The sequence below is a fragment of the Ochotona princeps genome, chromosome 6, assembly GCF_030435755.1.
Source record: "Ochotona princeps isolate mOchPri1 chromosome 6, mOchPri1.hap1, whole genome shotgun sequence".
NCBI lineage: Eukaryota > Metazoa > Chordata > Mammalia > Lagomorpha > Ochotonidae > Ochotona > Ochotona princeps.
In genome coordinates, this window is record NC_080837.1 from 78,285,210 (window position 1) to 78,303,731 (window position 18,522).

An 18,522-nucleotide genomic window follows, 5' to 3' on the forward strand; every position below is an offset into this window, starting at 1 on the left:
TTCTAGTACCTTTTCATCTCCTTTAGTGTTACTTGAGCATTTTAAGGCTCATTTAAGAGTCTTAGCATATCGATATGCTTTTTGAAAATAGTGTTTGCAATATGCATTGAATTCATCCATCCCCACATTCAAATATACTACCACTTTAATGGTGTTAGAGTACATAGAATTCCTCTTCTCATCCATTATAAAATTGCTGCATTCATTTCCCTTATCTCTTGCTACAACATGCAACTGTTACAACACTTTAAAAAAGTGGTATCTACTAGATTATTTAATAGTAAGAAAAATGTTTTTATTGTTTGTATTGTGTTTATTTGAATTTCCCTGGTGGCTACTAATGTTCTCCGTCATGTGTGGAAATGTAAAAAATTCACTCTGAATACAGAATAGTAGTTACTGAAAATAGGGAGGGATGGGAGGAGATGAAGGGCTAGATAACAGATACTAAATGCAGAATTAGATAGAAGGGGTAAAATCCTAGCGTCACATTTCCTATATAGTAAGATGATAATAGTTTGCAATAACATATAGTTCATGATCAAAGAGGAGAAAGCAGCTCCTGTTAGAAAAGAAATGCTGTGCTGAAACCAACCATAACAAACCTAGAGAGCTGGGACCATTTTACTGGAGAACAAACCTGAGTGACCCCAACACTCATAGTGAGCAATGAGCACTCTCCTCTTCAACATCTTATGGGTCAGGTAAGGAGCCTGCTTGCTAGTATACCAAGAGCAGCTAACTGTAGATCAGGATGGTGACTGCGCATTGCTGTTGGGTGGGGGCAGGAGGCAGGTATCTGACAGGAAGTGGCACAGACTTCTCAGCACATTCACTAGCAGCTGAATACAGCCTGTGTTTTTTCCCTCTCCCATTAGTATTAACACTGTAATCACAGAGTAATGTCAAAGAAGGGGAAATTTTGATTTCGTTGATTTGATCAGTACACATTATGTACATATGTTGAAATGTCACTGTGCTCTACAAATATGTACAAGCATTGTTAATGAACATTTTGAAGAAAAATAACTGATTGCATTAGCTTGATTTATTCCTTCTGTGATGCTCCTTTTTCTTTATGTAGATCTAAGATTCTGACCTATATAGTTTTCTTTCTTTCCATGAAATTTCTTCGAACATTTACTGCAAGACAAACTCCTCATTGGGGTAAGCAGGAGGAAACTATTTATTTGCCCTTAACTTTTCAAAGATAATTTCACTGGGCACAAAACTCCAGGATACTTTTGTTTTCCCACCAGTACCTTAAACATTTGACAACACTATCTTCTTGATTACTTGGTTTCTACAGAGAAATCAGATGTAATCCTTATGCTTGGTCCTCTATACATAAGGGACGTCTATCCATATGTGTGTGTGTGAGAGAGAGAGAGAGAGAGATTTTCTTGTTTGTTTATTGTTTGTTTGTTTAGATTTTACTCTGTCTTTGAATTCCTGAAGTTGTATATAATATTCCTGAATACAGACTTGTTATATGTATTCTGTTTGGAGTCCTTTGTGTTTATTGGTATTGCATATTAATTTGGGGGGAAATTCTTAGCCATCATTACTTCAAACACTGCCTTCATTTTGTTCTCTTTTTTTCACCTTCTTATGTTATCATAAGCACATTAAAATCTTTAAATCAGTCCCATGAATTGTAGGATAAATATTTATTTTATTTTTATTGGGAAGGTAGAGTAACAGAAAAAAGGAGAGATCGGGGAGAGAGAGTCAGAAGGCAAGAGCTTCTTTCCAGGTCTCCTACTTGGGTTCAGGAGCCCAAAGACTTAAGCCATCTCTCTGCTGCTTTCCCAGGCCATTAGCAGAGTGCCACATCAGAAATGTAGCAGCCACAACTCCAGCTGGTACCCACATAGAATGCAGGTGCCATATGCAGCAACCTAGCTTACAATTCTACTGTGCTGGCCCCATATAAGTTTTTGTAATTGTCGCAAAGTTACTGGATATTCTGTTCCATCTTTTTCTCTATGCAATTAAGATTCCACAAGTAACTTCTTCATACTCATTCATTTTACCTTTGCGCTTTGGCTCAAGAGCCCATCAACAGCATTATTCATTTCCATTACAGCATTTTTGATTTATTCTTATTTTATTTGTTGTGACTTCAACGGGTGCAAAAACTTGTGTATATCTGTGACCAATAACATATTTTGTTGTAGGCATATATTGTAGAATGGCTAAATCCAGCTAATTACTATATACATTATCTCATACATTTAGCATTTTTGTTTTCTCTTAGCAGTTTCCAAATATGAAATATGTTTTAACTATAGTCACCATAATGTGCAAGAGCCCATTTAAGCTTATTCACCTATCTGAAATTTTATATCCTTTGATCAGCATTTCACCAGTCCTAACAAACACTATGTCAGTCTCTAGTAACCACTCTTCTGTGAGTACTATCCATTTCTATTAATTCTATTATCTATTTATGTTTTCTCATTATAGGGAGGAGAGAAAGAAGGAGACTGAGTGATCCTATCTGCTAATTCACTTCTCAAGTAATTGGGAACTGGGAACTCTATCCAGGCCTCCCCCAGGGTGGCAGAGCCACCCCAGCTGCCTCCCAGGGGAGTTCTTCAGTAGGGTTCTGAAATTAGAAATGGGCCTGTTTTCAAACCCAGACACTGTCTGAACCACTAGGTCAAACACCTGCCCCAAGTTCTATGTTTTCAGATATCAAAATAAGTGAGGTCACATTGTACCTGTCTTCCTATTCCTAGTTTATTTCACTTAGTGTGATGGCCGCTGAGCTTGACTAAGTTATTGCAAATGACATATTTCCTTATTTTTAAGAGTAAATAGTGTCCCAATGAGTACATATACCACATTTGTATCCACTAATGGACTATTGGGGTGCTTAGGTTGGTAGCATGTCTTGCCTTTTGTGAATAATCTGGCAATAACCCTATGAATGCATATATCCATATATCTGTGTTATAGATATATACTCTTGGATTTCCTTTCATTTTTTTAGAATGTCCAGCTATTTGTTTACATTGACAATATGTTCTTGTATGTTGTCCACTTTTGCCCTTAGAGCCATAGAATACTGATCATTACTGTCAATATGAATATTTCCAAATCTCTACTGTGGCTGAACTGGTTCTGATATTTCTTTTTCTGATTCGGATGGTGTGTTTTGTATTTTAGCATGACTTGTAATTTTTTGTTGGAAGCTATATGTGAAACAATGGATAACAGAAACTAAGATAAGTAAGCCTCTACATTTAGGTTTTTATTTGTATCAGACTAGGCTTCAACTATGTTTATCATTTGCTGCAAATGTCAGAGGAAGCTAAAATTCCACCCCCTCCCCCAGACTCCTTGCTTCTATTTTACTTGTTGTCTTTGGGTTTCCTATGGATGTTTCCTTAAGTCTGAGATGGAGTTCCTTATTACGACACAGGGGCTCTACTGATAGGGCAGAAAGGTATGTTGAGGGAAAGACCTTTGACTGGGCTTTCATCTTTCAGTAAACCCTGGACAGTGACTTCAAGTGTTTCACTGTTATTCCTTAATTATCGGTTCCCAATATGAGGTCAGAAGGATAGGAGAGGAAGGACTGGGTATTTCCATTCTCTCCAGTCAGTGAGACTATTAAAAAAATCTTTCTATTCAGGGCAGATTTACTAAGGATAATGACCTTGTTTCAAAATTGCTGTTTTTTCCTCCCCCAGCTAGTGAGCCTCCAATAATTCACTACATACAGTTTTTTTTCTTTACCTGTCCTGGCTTCCACATCAGTTTCTGCCCTGGAAAGCTGTGATTTTCAATATCTACCTTTCTGTCTCTATGATCTTGAGGGGAACGATTTTTCCCTTGGATGCCAATTGTCTTGTAGATCTAAGAATTATTGACTTTATATTGTTCAAATTTTTTTCTTGGTGTGAGTATGGGACTGATGATTTCCAAACTCCAGACAGAATGGAAACTACAAGTCTTCTTTCCAACTCTTAGAGTATTTTCTTGAGGAAACACCTTCCCTCATCTGCTATTTGATTACTCAGGGATGTCACTCTGATAAGAAAGGCTGTGTAAATTCTTGATTTTTTTTTTCTTTTCTGTATTTACCAAGGTTTTTAACAGTTGTTTTCCTATCCTCCACAAACAGATCTAATTATATTTCTAGATAATTTTAGACTTAGAAAACAGTTGCAAAAATAGTAAAGCATTACAGTATACCTGTCATCCAGCTTCTTTTATGCTAAATTCTTACACAGAAAATTCACTAAAACTAAGACACTGGTATAAAATTAGAAACAAAGTTACAGATATAGTTGGATTCCACTAAATTTTTTACAACTCTTTTTTTCTGTTCCAGATACAAAAATATTTCACATTATGTCCACATATCCTGCCTCCTTTATTTTATCTTTATCTACCTTATAATAATTCCTCAGATTTCCCTTGTCTTTCAGAAATTTGACCTTCCTGAAAATTACTGGACAGGTGTTTTGCAGAAAGACTTCAATTTGTAATTTTCGTATGTTTCTCATGGTTAGATTGAATGCTCTGTTTTTTTAAAAAACAGCAACAAATGGTTCCCTTTGTCATGCACCAGTGGGTATATAATGTTGATTATTTATTAATCATAATTTGAACTTGATTACAAGGCTCAGATAGGTTTGCCCAGGAGCAATAATGCAAATTTGCTATTTTTCTTCTTTATGATTGCTAAAGACTTTGGGATGAATACTTTAAAAAGTATGTTCTTTCTATTTAATTTGTTCTTGCTATTTAACATTCACCATGACATTTGCCTACGACAATCACATCTGCAATGTTCTGATGGTGATTGTGTTTTTTATATTCCTCTTTTCTTCTGGATTTAGTAACTGGAATTCTTACATAAGGACAACCCATCACTTCCTCTTGATTTGCTTCATTTTGGCAGTTTCCTATTTGCTGGCACCACAGTGTGTTCTGGGATCATCTTGTATTTTCCCTGACACAATTTGGAATTAACCAACTCTCCAAAGATATCTATCTATCTCTCGCTAGCTTGTTCTTTTTCTCTTGATGATTAGAAACAACACACTGGATGCAAGCTGTATTCATTGCAATAGGCAACTCAGTATTTGGTTTCTGTCAGAGGGAGATTTATATATCTATGCTACCTGATGGGTAGACACATTGATTTTTTATTTCTGTATCTACCTACATAAAGTGCCACCATATGCACACACTCACAAGTTCATATGAATATACTGAAGCATCACAAAATTGATTTTAGATTTTTCAGTTTCATTATGCCTAACTTCATTCTTCTCAAGCTTATGCATTCTAAAAGCAAGGAGTAGTATACCTTTCACCAACCTTGGCCTTTTCCATGCTAATTGGAAGCCTACATGGGTCTGCAATCCCCTCACCTTTGTAATAAATTAAAATAAAATAAGAAACTTGGCTGTCATTCTCCAAAATATATTCACTTATTTGTTCAGCATTAATTTACACACTTAAATAGCTTCACAATGTTTAATCCAATCCATTTGGCAAACAAATACATCAACATGAGCACCATGTTGGTTTTCTTTACTTTCACAGTATCCAGTCAAACTCTGCTTTTGAAACTATTTTTATCACCTCTCAAAAGATGTGTTTACTTTTTTTCTGAAAGTTCTATCTGCATTGGAAACTTTGTTGTTTGATATGTATGTACATTTTTAGTAGGATCGTTATGTTGTCCCGGTGGACTGACATCATGTCAACCTTGCATTACTCAGGTTCAGTGGATGCAGCTATAAATTAATAATTGAAATACATCTACAAAATCTCTATTCTTTTAAACTTTAAGCAAAACCAACACTCTATGAGTCAAACAGAAATCACAAAGTAATTTTTAAAAGACACTGAGTGGAATGAAAGCAAAAATAGAGCAATATATGGGATATACCTAAAGCAGCACTGAAAAGGAAATACATCATTTTAAATGTGTACAATAGAAATGAGACAAGTAAGAAAAATGAGATTAAAAAATCTGAAACTAACAGAAGAAAGAAAATAATAGCAACGGAGCTCCCAGGTCAGCAGCCATGGGGGCTACCTCGGAGCTGGACTGAAGTCCGAGCTCCGCCCTGCTCCCGCTAGTTGGGAGCGGGCAACTCGGGTGAATTCCATTTGCCAAACCCACAGCAGAGAGGCTGAGGGCGAGTACTCTGTTCTGGGCGGCCAGTGCACCAAGTGGTGCCAGGCTGTGCCTGCTCGCCCGGCTGCGAGCTCAGAGATTTTTACGATATGGAAAGCTATTTGGGGACACCCATCAATAGGCCCAACTTTGGTATAGGGGAGACAGGATTCCTCGCAGTGCCCAGGAACAGAGACTTGAATCTCTAGGACAACACACCCACCACCCTAGTGGGATGGTGAATAGAACACAGGTCAAGCCGAGTTGGGCCATTACACCTGCTACTCTGCTTGAATCAAGGATTTGAAGCCACAATGTGTAAGGCTGAGGCTAGGACAAATTAGGGACGGCAACAAGCTGATTCAGAGCAACCACTGGCAGGCATATGATCTACGGCTAGTAACATGCCCAGTCTGGGAGCCAAGGGGATACCCTGACTAGGTTGAGGCTCCCTCCATGGGGAACGTGTGCGGGAATGGGGGCTGTGTCCTAACCTAGAAATAGTTGTAGTCTCCCAAGGCACTAGTGTGGGCTGGGATTGGATGCACCGGACTGGGCCGGACCCCGACACCGTCTGGTGTCCTGGATAACCAGGGTAAACATGAGACTGGCTAGGCTAGGTCTCGACCCCCTACTGAGGCACTTGTGAACTGTACGTGGGTATAGACGAGCCACAGCTGGGCTGAAACATCCTATAACAAGAACCCAAATGGGGTGAAAGCCAGCCAGGTTAAGCCACTGTTCCTGCTTGAACAGGAGGTGAACTGAGAAGAGCTGGCTCAAAAACCCCCTGGTATGCGCATAACTTGGCAAGGGGAGAGGCTCAGAGGAAGGTGCCTGGGCAACTCCTCTGGCAAGATACAGACCCTCCAGGTCAGCGCAAGAAGCACAATAGGAAACAGCCCAGTATAGGCCATGGAAAATTTCCCACGGGCATACATTTGGCACGGGACAGGGGTGGACCAGGCTGAATCGGTGCATGTTGTCCACTGGCAGGTCTGGACACCAGAACGGAGTGGGAGTTGGGTAAGGTTTGGTTGCGACAAAACCAGCGTACATTGTGGAATGTCAGGGCGAGGTCACTGGTACTGGATTTGACTGCAGCGCCCAGCCAGCACACATGAGAACCAGGGGGGGCAGAGCCGGCATCGGAATTTAGGGGCTGGTCCCCTCACCGGACAGCTGCTCCCATTGGAGAGCGTGGGCTGGTTTGGGGACAGACCACACTAGGTAGGGCTGCAACACCTGTGTGCCGCACGGGAACTAGACCAGGGAAAAGTCAGACTGAGCAAACTATCCCATACTGGGGCAAGCATAGATCAGAATGAATGAGGGGTGTAAGGACTTGGCCACTGCACTGGCTGGCGGAAGCTGGCTCTGGGGACTGATTCTGACAAGTCAAATCGGAACCACCCAGAAAATACATAAACCGGGACAGTGAACGACCCAGGAGGGAAACAATGGGTTCCCCCCTCCTGGGTCACTGCTCCCGCGGGAGGCCATGATAACTTGGAGAGGGGCTGGGGTGGCTAGACAGAGAGGAACGCAACAACATCTGTGGGGGCTGGATGGCCGAGCGGCTTAGTCAGAACTAAGCTTTGAAACTCAGGGACAAGTGCAAGAGCTAGATAGGATGTGGGACAGGCTGGACTAGTCTGCTATACACACAGGCGGACCAGGATTAGGGGCGGGCCTGGTGGGGGTTATTGTGGGTCTCCCCGACTAGGCTGCAGCCCCCACTGGCTGACGCAAGTGCCGAGTACGTGCTGGGCAGAACCAACCTAGTCTGCAGCACCCACTGGTTCCAGAGCAACTCCAGTCCGAAAACAAACCAGCCCAGGATTTACACCTACAAGCTGATTGTGGTGATGACCAGCTGGACTCAGAACCCTAGCCAAGAAAAGACAGAGGACAGAACAGGTCAACCAACCATCTCAGACATATGTTGGCAGCGAAAACCGGGCGAATGAAGACTCTATGATGGACAGTGTCAACCAGTGAACTCTACAACGACCTCATCAAAATGGGAGTGGCGAGACTGGTAGTAATTCATATCTAGAGAAATATTAAAACCACTTGGGGTCGATCGCAGCTAAATAGTCTACCCAAGAAGCTGTACATTCTATCTGGACAATGAGCAGCCGGACTATGTGCCTAGCATCTGTTTGCAAGGGAAGAATCTTGATTGAATTTGAACTGTAAAGCTGCAACCGGGTGGGGGGGGTCCACCGTGGGGGAGGGGCATGGGGAGGGGTGGGGGGAAACCCCAGAGCCTATGAAACTGCCACATAATGCAAAATAATTAATAATTAATAAAAAATAATAAATATGAGGGCAGGGATTGATTAAAAAAATAAGAAGAGGAAAAAATAAGGAGGGAGTTAACTGGCTTATTGAGGAAATTATCACTAATTCTGGTGAGCTCCCTAGCACAACTACCACAGAAAGGAAAGGAAGGAGAGAGAGAAAGATTTGGGGCTGGCATAGCCTAGAGGGCAAAGCCGCTGCTTGCGACACTGGCATCCTATTGGCACAGAGAAATTAGGTCAGTGATCGAAGAGAAAATGAGAAAGGAGGAGGAAACAGAGAATGATGCTCAAATACATTAATCAATAAACTCATTGATTCTGGGACAAATTTAAATTTATTTCATTCTTAAAATGTGAGTTGTAAAGTCAACTGTCTTAAAAATAAAATTTTAAAAATGTATGACCTTGTATCAGTTAAAATAATGGTTCTTGAGCTCTACAAGAAAAAAAAATGTTCTTAAGCCCCAATCTCAACTTTTTCCAGTCTGCTTCCTTTCTGCTCTTCAGCAGAATTCAGTTGAAAGGAATAGTCTAGAAACAGTGGCAACAGGTTTTGAATTTTAACAAGAAACAAAACGTTTAAGGAGCCATGCCAACAAGCAGGTTTGCTACACAGAAATGAAAACCAGGCTGACCTCGGGCTTTTATGTGTTTCTGTTCTCACTGATGTCAGAGGACACCTCACTAGGCCTTAGAAGAAGGACAAAGTGGCAAACAAAGGATGTAAAATTCAGACAAGCTGTGGGTCACGAGGTAAGGTAGCATTAGCATTCTCAGAAAATAGAGCACTTACTTCCTGAGAGTCAAAAAGAGTGTTAGAAGGTGAACTGGGAGTGCTGCTAGAAAAAGTATCTGAAAGTCCATCAGAGGCAATGAGAGGAGATCAATGAGCTTGATAAGCTTTGATAGAAAGCTGGTTGGTCATGGAGAAATGCTTGGGAAAGATACGGAAGATGATCCAAGAGCTAGAGAGAAATGCTTTCCCTGTCCATTCACTAGAAGCACAATGTTGCTGAAGGGCCATCCAAGTGAGGTCCCAATTTTAAAAATTAGAAACCTATTATTAGAAACTGGGGGGAATGTAATTCTTAGTATAAAGCGACAAAGAATTCTGGCTACATTGTGTCTGTCACTGCTTTATGAAAGATAGAACTTATGAGCTGTAAGCTGAATATTTAGCTGAGGAGATCTCTAAGCAAAATGTGGATGTGACCTGGGACCTGTTGTCTACTTGGGGTAAAATACAAGGAAAGTGAATTAAACAGAAACTATAGTGAAAAAGAAATAAAAACTTAAAGGTTTGTAAGATTCTTACTCCATAAGGGCAAGTGAGGGGAAAGGTGAGAGAGAAGAGACGACAAGAGAAAAGGGTCAAGGGAAAGAGAGAGAGAGAAGAAAGCATGCCCTGAAGAGGACACATCCGGTGTGGCTGATCTGACACCCAGTAAAGAAAGCAGAGGTCACATTCACAGAAGCGCCACCACATTGAACTGAAGGGGATGAGAAGGTATGAGCTCACAGCTATGGGATCCAGATTCAACAGGCTGAATAGTTACTCGGCTACACATGTCGAGTCCTTTTCTAAGGGAGTGGGAAATTCATCTGAAACATGATTCAGAGAACATGACCTCAAGCTCTGGGTACAAACCTGCTGGCCCCAGTGGATCCAAAATGTGAGGCATTGAACCAAAAGGTATTTTCTCTCAGGGAGTTTACTTCACTAAGTTTGGGACTCAACTAGAATCTATCACACATTTTTTTTACTCTGATTTCTTCGTTTTGACTTAAGAATGCATAGATGGCTTCCCACCTAGAAGGATTTGACTTTCAATATTTCTACTTTTAATGGTTCTAAAGCTTACCAATTTCGCTTTTCACTTTCAGTCAGTATTCAAAACAAAATCGCATGAGTATTAAATACAATACTTAATTATAAAATAGGATTTGTGTTGTAAGATTTTGCCCAATTCAGGGGGCTCTAGCGGGGCCTGGGTCACCTGGGCAGGGTCCTTAGGTCTGTTTGGTTGGTAGGTGCCAGGTCCATGAGCTCCAGGGGTGGGGAGGCCAACAAGGTCAGGTTGCCTGGCCTGGGTCCTAAGGGCCACCTACATGGTGGGTGCCAGATGCATGAGCTCCAGGGGCAGAGGGTCTGGCTGGGGCTGGGCCTCCTGGCCTGGCTCCTTAGGTCCTTGTGCATGGTGGGTGCTGGTTCATGAGCCCCAGAGGTGGGGGATCAGACGAGGCCCGGGTCTCTTGGCCTGGGTCCTTAGGCCCACCTTGCAGTGGGTACGTGAGCCTGGGTGCTTGGGGTCTGGCAGGGCCCAGGTCGCCTGGCCTGAGTCCTTAGGACTGCCTGTGTGGTTTGTGTCAGGTCCATGAGCCCTGGGAGTCAGGGGCTGATGGAGCCCAGGTCACCTGGCCTGTGTCCTTATGTTCGTCTATGTGGTAAGTGCTGGATTGTGAGGCCGGGTGTGGGTAGTCCAGTGGGGTCCGGGTTACCTTGCCTGGGTCCTTAGGCCTACCTGTGTAGTGAGCGCTGGGTCCATGAGCCCCAGGGACAGGGTTCCAGCACAGCCCAGGTCTGTCAGCCCAGTGCCCAGTGGTACCAGGTGAACCCCATTGGCTGCCTGGCAACACGCTGGTTGGAGCTTGGTGTGTGGAGCTGTAGGGGTCTGTGAATGGCACAGGTGGGGGCATGCAGGGACATGGGGGCTAATGTCCAGGACTGGTGGTCTGACTATAGAGTATATAGAGTCGGAACTGGGACTCCTCAGTGAAAAAGACAGAGTAGTGGATGGCAGGCCCAGATGCATATGGAGGATATGGCAGCCCACTGGGACCTGCAGAGGACATCTGGCACCGTAGCAGAGAAAGGAGGGCAGAAAAATTGAACAATTACCCCAGCCAAGCAATGACAGCAAATATCTGGGTGAATGGAGACTCTAAGCTTGACTATGTTAGTCAATGAACATTGGAAGCGCTTCCTCATCCTTGGATCGGCGAGATCAGCAGCATTTCAGAACTATCAAAATCACTTGGACAGAACCCTCAGAACATGTTCCACATCAGGGACCCTGGCACACTGGTGCCAGCAGGTGCCACCATCTGTCTAGGCCATGCCTGCGCCTGACAGAATTTGGCCCCTGTGCCAGCATCTGCCAGCTGATGCCGTGGCAAAGCCCAAACAATCCACACCAACACTGGCTTATGCATGTACCAGAAGGTATAGTCAGCCTAGCCTGGCTTTTCCCTGATCCAGCTCACATGTAGGCCATCAGATGTGGCCCTGCCCGGCCTGATCTGCCCCTTCCCAGCTTTCATGCTCACCAGTGGGAGTAGTGGCTCAGAAGGGAGCCTTGGCAGCACCCTCACTGGGGCCATGCCCACCACCCTTTGTGTTTCACATGTGCTGGTTGGGTGCTGCGACCCAGGCTGGCACAGCCCCCTCACCTTGGCATTTGCCAGTGGGTGCCCACCCCAAATTCCAACTCACACTGGTGGAGGATACAGCCTAGCCCAGCCTAGCCTAGCCCTGCCAGCCCCCAATCCTGGCCCTTATGTGGACTGGCTGGTATAGCACGCTGACCCAGCCCGACCCATACTCCATTCTGGCACTCAGATTCACCAGTTGATAATATGGACTGACCCAGTCTGGCCTGGCCCTGACCTGCACCAAATGTATGCCAGTGGGTACCGTATTTTGGCCTGATCTGGGCTGCTCCCCATCTTACTTCTTGCACTAACCTACCTTCAGGGACTCCCCTCTGATGGGTCCTTTGAGCTGGGAAGTCCACCATAGTCAAATCTCTGCCTCCTTCTCATTCCATGTTGGATGGGGCTCCTCTTATGAATGCTCAGCTACCTGACTGTGCTCCATTCCTTAGGAACTTGCCTTCCAGTCTTAAATCTGGAGGCAGAACTGACCCAGCAATTGCAACAACCAGGGTGTGTGTAGGCTGATTTGGGTGACAAACGTGCCAGACCCTGTATTGGCAAACACACACAAGAATCAGCTCTGGAATGGCTGATTCCAGAGGTTTCTTGGGCAATTCCCGACTTACTGAACTGCTAGATTCAAAACCCTAACCATGGAGAGAATTGCAGGTTCCATGGATTGACTGAGAGAGTGTCAGAGCCGGGCCTCCTCAGTGGCTCAGACGGAGCAGAGGACAGCATACCCAATGTACATGGAGGATATGGCAGTACATCGGAGCCTTCAGAGGACACCTGGTACCATAGCAGAGGATGGAGGACAGAACAAATTGATCAACTACCCCAGCCAAGCATTGGCAGTGAAGATCTGGGCAAACGGAGACACTAAGGTGGACTATAGCAGCCAGTGGGTTCAGGCGAGATTTCATCGTGATTGGAGTGGTGGGATCGCCAGCAATTCAGGACTGTTGAAATATCAAAACCTCTTGAGAAATTCATGGTGTTATAAATTTGTATTTTTCTTCCTGTTGTTGATTTTGTATTGTGGCTTTTCGTTTAAGAGGGATGTGTGGTGACTGTGTAATGGAGACTATTATGTCCAGATGTGAGGATGCAGTGCAGTGTGCATTTCTACTTCCAGATCGAAGATGGACTCCCAATGAAACTATTAGCTGTATCTTGACAATGGGAGGCTGTACTCTCTGCTATTGTCCATGCCCACAATGATGAACATGTGACTGTTTTTGAAGAGCTATGCTATAGTAATAATATAGGGGAATTTGACGAGGAGAAGGGATTTGGGGAAGGGGCAGGGAAAATAAAAATAATTAATTAGTTAATTTTTAAATAAATAAAAATTAAAAGAACAAAGAAAAAATTGTCCAACTATAGACTAATGGAAGTATTCTGTGTACATTACAGGTATGCTAAGGATGTCAAATATTAACAGTATTTGACTTAACTATATGTTCAACTTATGATAAGTTTACTCAGACATCACCCCAAGTAATTTGAGATTTAGTCCCACCATTGTATTTTGGGAGTACAGAATAGACTGGTTTCACAGGTCTACAGCTAGAGTAGAATTTGTCTCAGAATAGACCGTATCTCATTTTACAAATGATTCAGAGGATATTTACGTCAGATATGGGATTTAGGTTTGATTTTGGTAGGTGTTAACAATTTGTGTATATTGAATATAAATATAAAAGTCATTTTTAAAAAATATTTTTAATTGATAGTCACAGCAGGTACAGTTACATAGGGATAAGGAGATAGAGAGAGAGTGAGCGAGAGAGAGAGAGAGAGAGAGAGAGAGAGAAATCCTCCATCCACTGGTTCATTTCCCAAATGGCTGCAATGGCCAATGCTTGGTTGAACTAAAGCTGGGAGCCAGGAACTTCTCCTAAATCTCCCACATGAGTGCAGGAGCCCCAAGGACTTGGACCATCCTCCACTGTTTTCCCAGGTCATTACCATGGAGCGAATGTGGAGCATTGTAATGCGGAACTAATATGCAGAGCATCCGGGTTTGCAACTAGTGTTCACATGAGAAGTCAGTCACAGACAGAAGGTTAGCTTGCTACACCACGGCACTAGCCCTCAAATAGTGATTCTTAGAAGCCAGGAACAGAGGCTATCAGAGAGGGACTTAACAGAGATAAATAAGGTTAAATGAGGTCATTTAGAGCCCTTATAACAAGAGCAACGAGCACTAAATTTCTTTTCTCCCCTACCTTCTTTTCCTCCTTCTCTTCCTCCTGTTTCTTCTTTTCTCTTTCCCTCCTCCTCTGCTCTCTCACCTCCATACAGTCACAAAAAGAAGGCCATGTGATTGTGCAGTGAAAAGGCAACCTCCTGCAAGCCAGGAAGTAAGCCCAAGTTTGCTGGCACTTTGATCATGCCCCACAAAGTAAATTCTGTCAAAAGTGATAAATAATTCACACAATGTGAACTAAAATTAAAATTCATATAATATTAACAAAATCAGACAAATTTCCAAAGATTACAGTGTACATTATGGGGAGAGTTGAAGTTGCAAAAATGTAAAAGTGAGGAAAAATCTTCATTAACTACAAGGGGAGGGGAGCATCCTTTTTCATTCAACACAGGTTTATGTTTTCTTTTCACATATTCAAAACCATATTGATAATGATTTTGGATAAAAACATGTGGGGCTTGCACTGGCACATGTGACTAGTAGGGGGAGACAACAGAAACCCAACACGATGGAAAATTAAACCAGCTGAGCATTCCTAAGAGGAGCCCCATCCAACATGGAATGAGAAGGAGGCAGAGATTTGACTACGGTGGACTTCCCAGCTCAAAGGACCTATCAGAGGGGAGTCCCTGAAGGGGTGTGTGTGTGTGTGTGTGTGTGAGAGAGAGAGAGAGAGAGAGAGAGAGAGAGAGAGAGAGAGAAATCAACATGATTTAAATACTAAATCAAATGCCATAATAGTAAGTTGTTCAACGAGAAGTCTTCCTTTGTCTCCCTGCTCTTGTCAACACATCACTTCCTCACCCAAATAAATAGAGTTGCTTGTTTCTCCTTCTTTATTATAAAAAAAATGCAGCATCCTTTCAAACACTATTTTCAGCTTTGTATTTCAGGTAACAGAATTTCCTGTAGACATTTTCACACCAGCAGATGGAGGGCTTTCCTAGTCTTTAGATTATTAGTTTTTCACTGCTTCAAAAATATTCTCTTACGTGGGTATACCTTAACTCACTCAACCATTCTCCTCTTGATGGGGGTTGAATTGTGTGTAACATTCTGCTGTTTCAGTTCTGCTGAGAGTAAGTTTGTACATATATCATTTTACAGGTGTACAAATACATGTAGAAGACAAACTCCTGGAAGGCATGGCTGAAGTGAAGAAGTAGATTTGTTTGTCATTGTGATAGAAATTCCCAACTGCTATGCCTCATGTTCAGTAACATTTCAGCGTCCCAATAGCAATGAAGCACCTGTTCCCTTAAGCAAAGAAGTGACATAATTTGACATAAAATGACAAATAGAGGATACACAGGGAGGAAGAGATTATTTAAAAGACTTTCACAGTTGTCCAGGGGAAACAGGGAGGGATGAATGGGCTGGTTGGTATTGTGTTAGCTTGTGTCATGCTTGTAGATAATCTGGTTGTGGGAGTGACTGCCCAGGTCATGCGGCAGGAGCAGCTGGAAGTGCAATGCAGTTGTCAACTAGTTAGGATAGGGTCTGAGCCAAGAGTAATAGCTGGCAGTTGTCTCGTTGAGTCGCACCTAGAGATGTGGGTTGGGGATGGGACCACCCAAAAAGGCAGAGTGAAGCTGGACACCTTGACTGGTAAATATGAATACAGGCTGTCTTTAGACAATGGCTTTATAACAGTATGTAAATCCTGATATAATCAACATACTGCACTTCTCTGCATTGTAAACAATTAGAAGCTAAATAGATCATTTATAGTAATTCTCTGTACTATTTTATGACTTTTCTGCAAGTTTAATTATTCTGAAATAAAAAAAGCTTTAAAAAAATAAGCAGCACATGTTTGTCCTTAAACCTGTGATATGTTACAATTTTTTTCAGATATATTTACTAGAAAGCCAGAGTGATAAGAGACAAAGTGGGGGAGGGAGAAGGAAGGAGAGAGAGAGGGAGAAAGAGAGGGAGACAAAGAAGAAACAAATGTTTTGTATCCACTGGCTCACTCCCACAATGCTGGCTAAAAGCCATGATCCAGGAACTATTTCCAGGTCTCCCATTGGGCAGCAGGAACCCAAGAACTTGGCACCATCATCAGTTCCCTTCCAGGTACACTAGCAGGACACTAAATTGGAAGCCAAGCCAATCTCACTCAATCCAGGACCTGTGACATGGGATGTCAGTGTCCCACGCAGCACCTGAATCTAAGGAAGCACAGTGTCCAACCCTTGCTCTGCCAATGGCTCACCTCACTGAAAACATGTCAGTCTTCCCCCAGTTGCAAAGCTGGGACCTCGGCTGTTTCACTTCCTCCCTTCGTGGCTGCCCCTAGTCCTGTCATCCACTCCTACTGCATGTGTCCTTCTTTGCTTTCCACAAAGCCAGTTCAGTCTGACCTCACCCCTACAAAGTTCCTAACATCCCTGCAAATGTTAGCAGTTCTTTCTACTGGAATCAGCATTCTAAAGTATGGATAGCATGCCTGCCTTTCTACCCTTGCCCATAGGTACCCCGGGAGAACCTTTTATGTCCAGGGGCTTCCTCCACAAGCCACAGGATTCTAGCCCACCTGCACTCTGTGTCCTAGGCCCCATCTGCTCCTACCTGCCACCACCACCAGCTTTTGTCAAGGCTTTCTCTCCCTTACAGTGCTCCTAAACCTGTCTACCTCCTTGAAATATCAGTGCCTCTTTAACCCAGTCCCACACTGCCAGATGCCTCTTCTAACGTGGTGATACCGAGAGATCACCAGCCTCCTCACGCCTGTGCCTCCCCAGCTCTCCATCCTGAGAACACAGCTGAGTTCCTGATATATAATAGATTCACAAAGGGATGCTGTTGCCATTGAACATAAGCCAATGCCTCATTTATCCCTTCCTTAATCATATCACAAAAGCTCCGGAACTTCAGATGAGCCGGAAACAAGCCATTTTCCATGCTGAGAAGTGACTCAAGTGTTCACTACCTCTAATCTCTCCACCAAACAGCAGAAAATAGTCAAGACTGGAGAACTGTAATCTACTTAATGTTCTTTACCTCTACAAAGGACTCAATTCAATAGGATGTCAAGTTATCTTCAGCTTGCTGAACAGAACTGGAGAAGGTTCAGCGCCTGTCGGCAGGGCAGTAGGAATGTGCATATCAGTGCCACCTCAATCACACTGCTCAGCAGCCCATGCAAATTCTTCCAGGCAGAGAGCATGGAGGAAAGGCAGCCTCAGCAATGCTGCCAAGGACCCTGGCAGAATGTGCACACCCATTGCACAGTGCAAATCAGAGCACTATAATTCAGGAGGCTGGAGTCTAGGTCCTCACGCCTACTGGCTCATTACGGTTACACTGCACCTCTGCTAAACTCAGTCACTCTGGTGTGAGTATAAGGACCCCTCTTGTGATCACACATACATACATACATACATACATATATTTTTGATGAAACAGTGTTTCTGTGAAGTGGAAAAACAGCCATGAATGTTTTCTCCCACCCCAAGACTCCCCATTTGGGCCCCAAAGTCTTATGTTCCTGGTACTAGGAGGGTAGAAATCTGACCCAGTTGTGGTATTTCAGCATGGGGGTTTTGAGAGGCAATGGTATTGGATTGGACTGTTAGGGGTGAAGCCCATAATTGGGTCCTGGTAGCATCATAAGGAGAGGAAGACAGGCTTGCCTCTCTCTCATGTGGCACCCTGTCCCACCTTGGGAGTCTGCCAGCAAAACTCCATCAACATAGACTAAACCAATGAATCTGCCTTGCACTAGGAAAGAACCATGAGCCAAATACACTTTTTTTTCTTCATAAGTTACCTGCCTCGGGTATTTCATTGCGGTAATGCAAAGCTAACTGAAACAAGAATACAACACACAGAACAGCCAACTGCAACAAGGGGCATTCAGGCCCCTGGAGTGACAGCCTCTATTCTTGGACAGAGCAGGAGCCACTGGGAAACACAACCCCAAGGACATCTTTATTTTTTTATAATCCTGTGCTCCCCTGAGACCTTTTCATTTACTTCCTCTGTTGTCAGGCACAGCTCTATTTCTCTGGCCCCAGATGGTCACATGTGTGGCCTCTGGTGAGTGTCACATACTTCCAGTGTGGTGTCACGCTCCGCCTGGTACTCCAACATCAGCAGAGGTGAGCCTGACAGCCTGTGGTGCTGAATGCTGAGTGGGGGCTTTGCTCACCAGGACCACCCCTCTGTGGCTGTGTTTGTAGTTGATTTATACACCTCATTCTACAGTCCCCTAAGTGAAGTCTTGCAGATCTTTTCTGCCTGCTGTAAATTGACTAGATTGATGTCTTTGGATTCTGAGCCAGCCACAAACATGCAGTGGAGAAGAAAGGTTTCAGGAAGGGGCACAGCTAGGAAGCTCCCTCCTTTTCATGAGCTGTCTGCCTGTGATGGTCACGGGGTCCAATTTTATCTCTGACATGTGGATG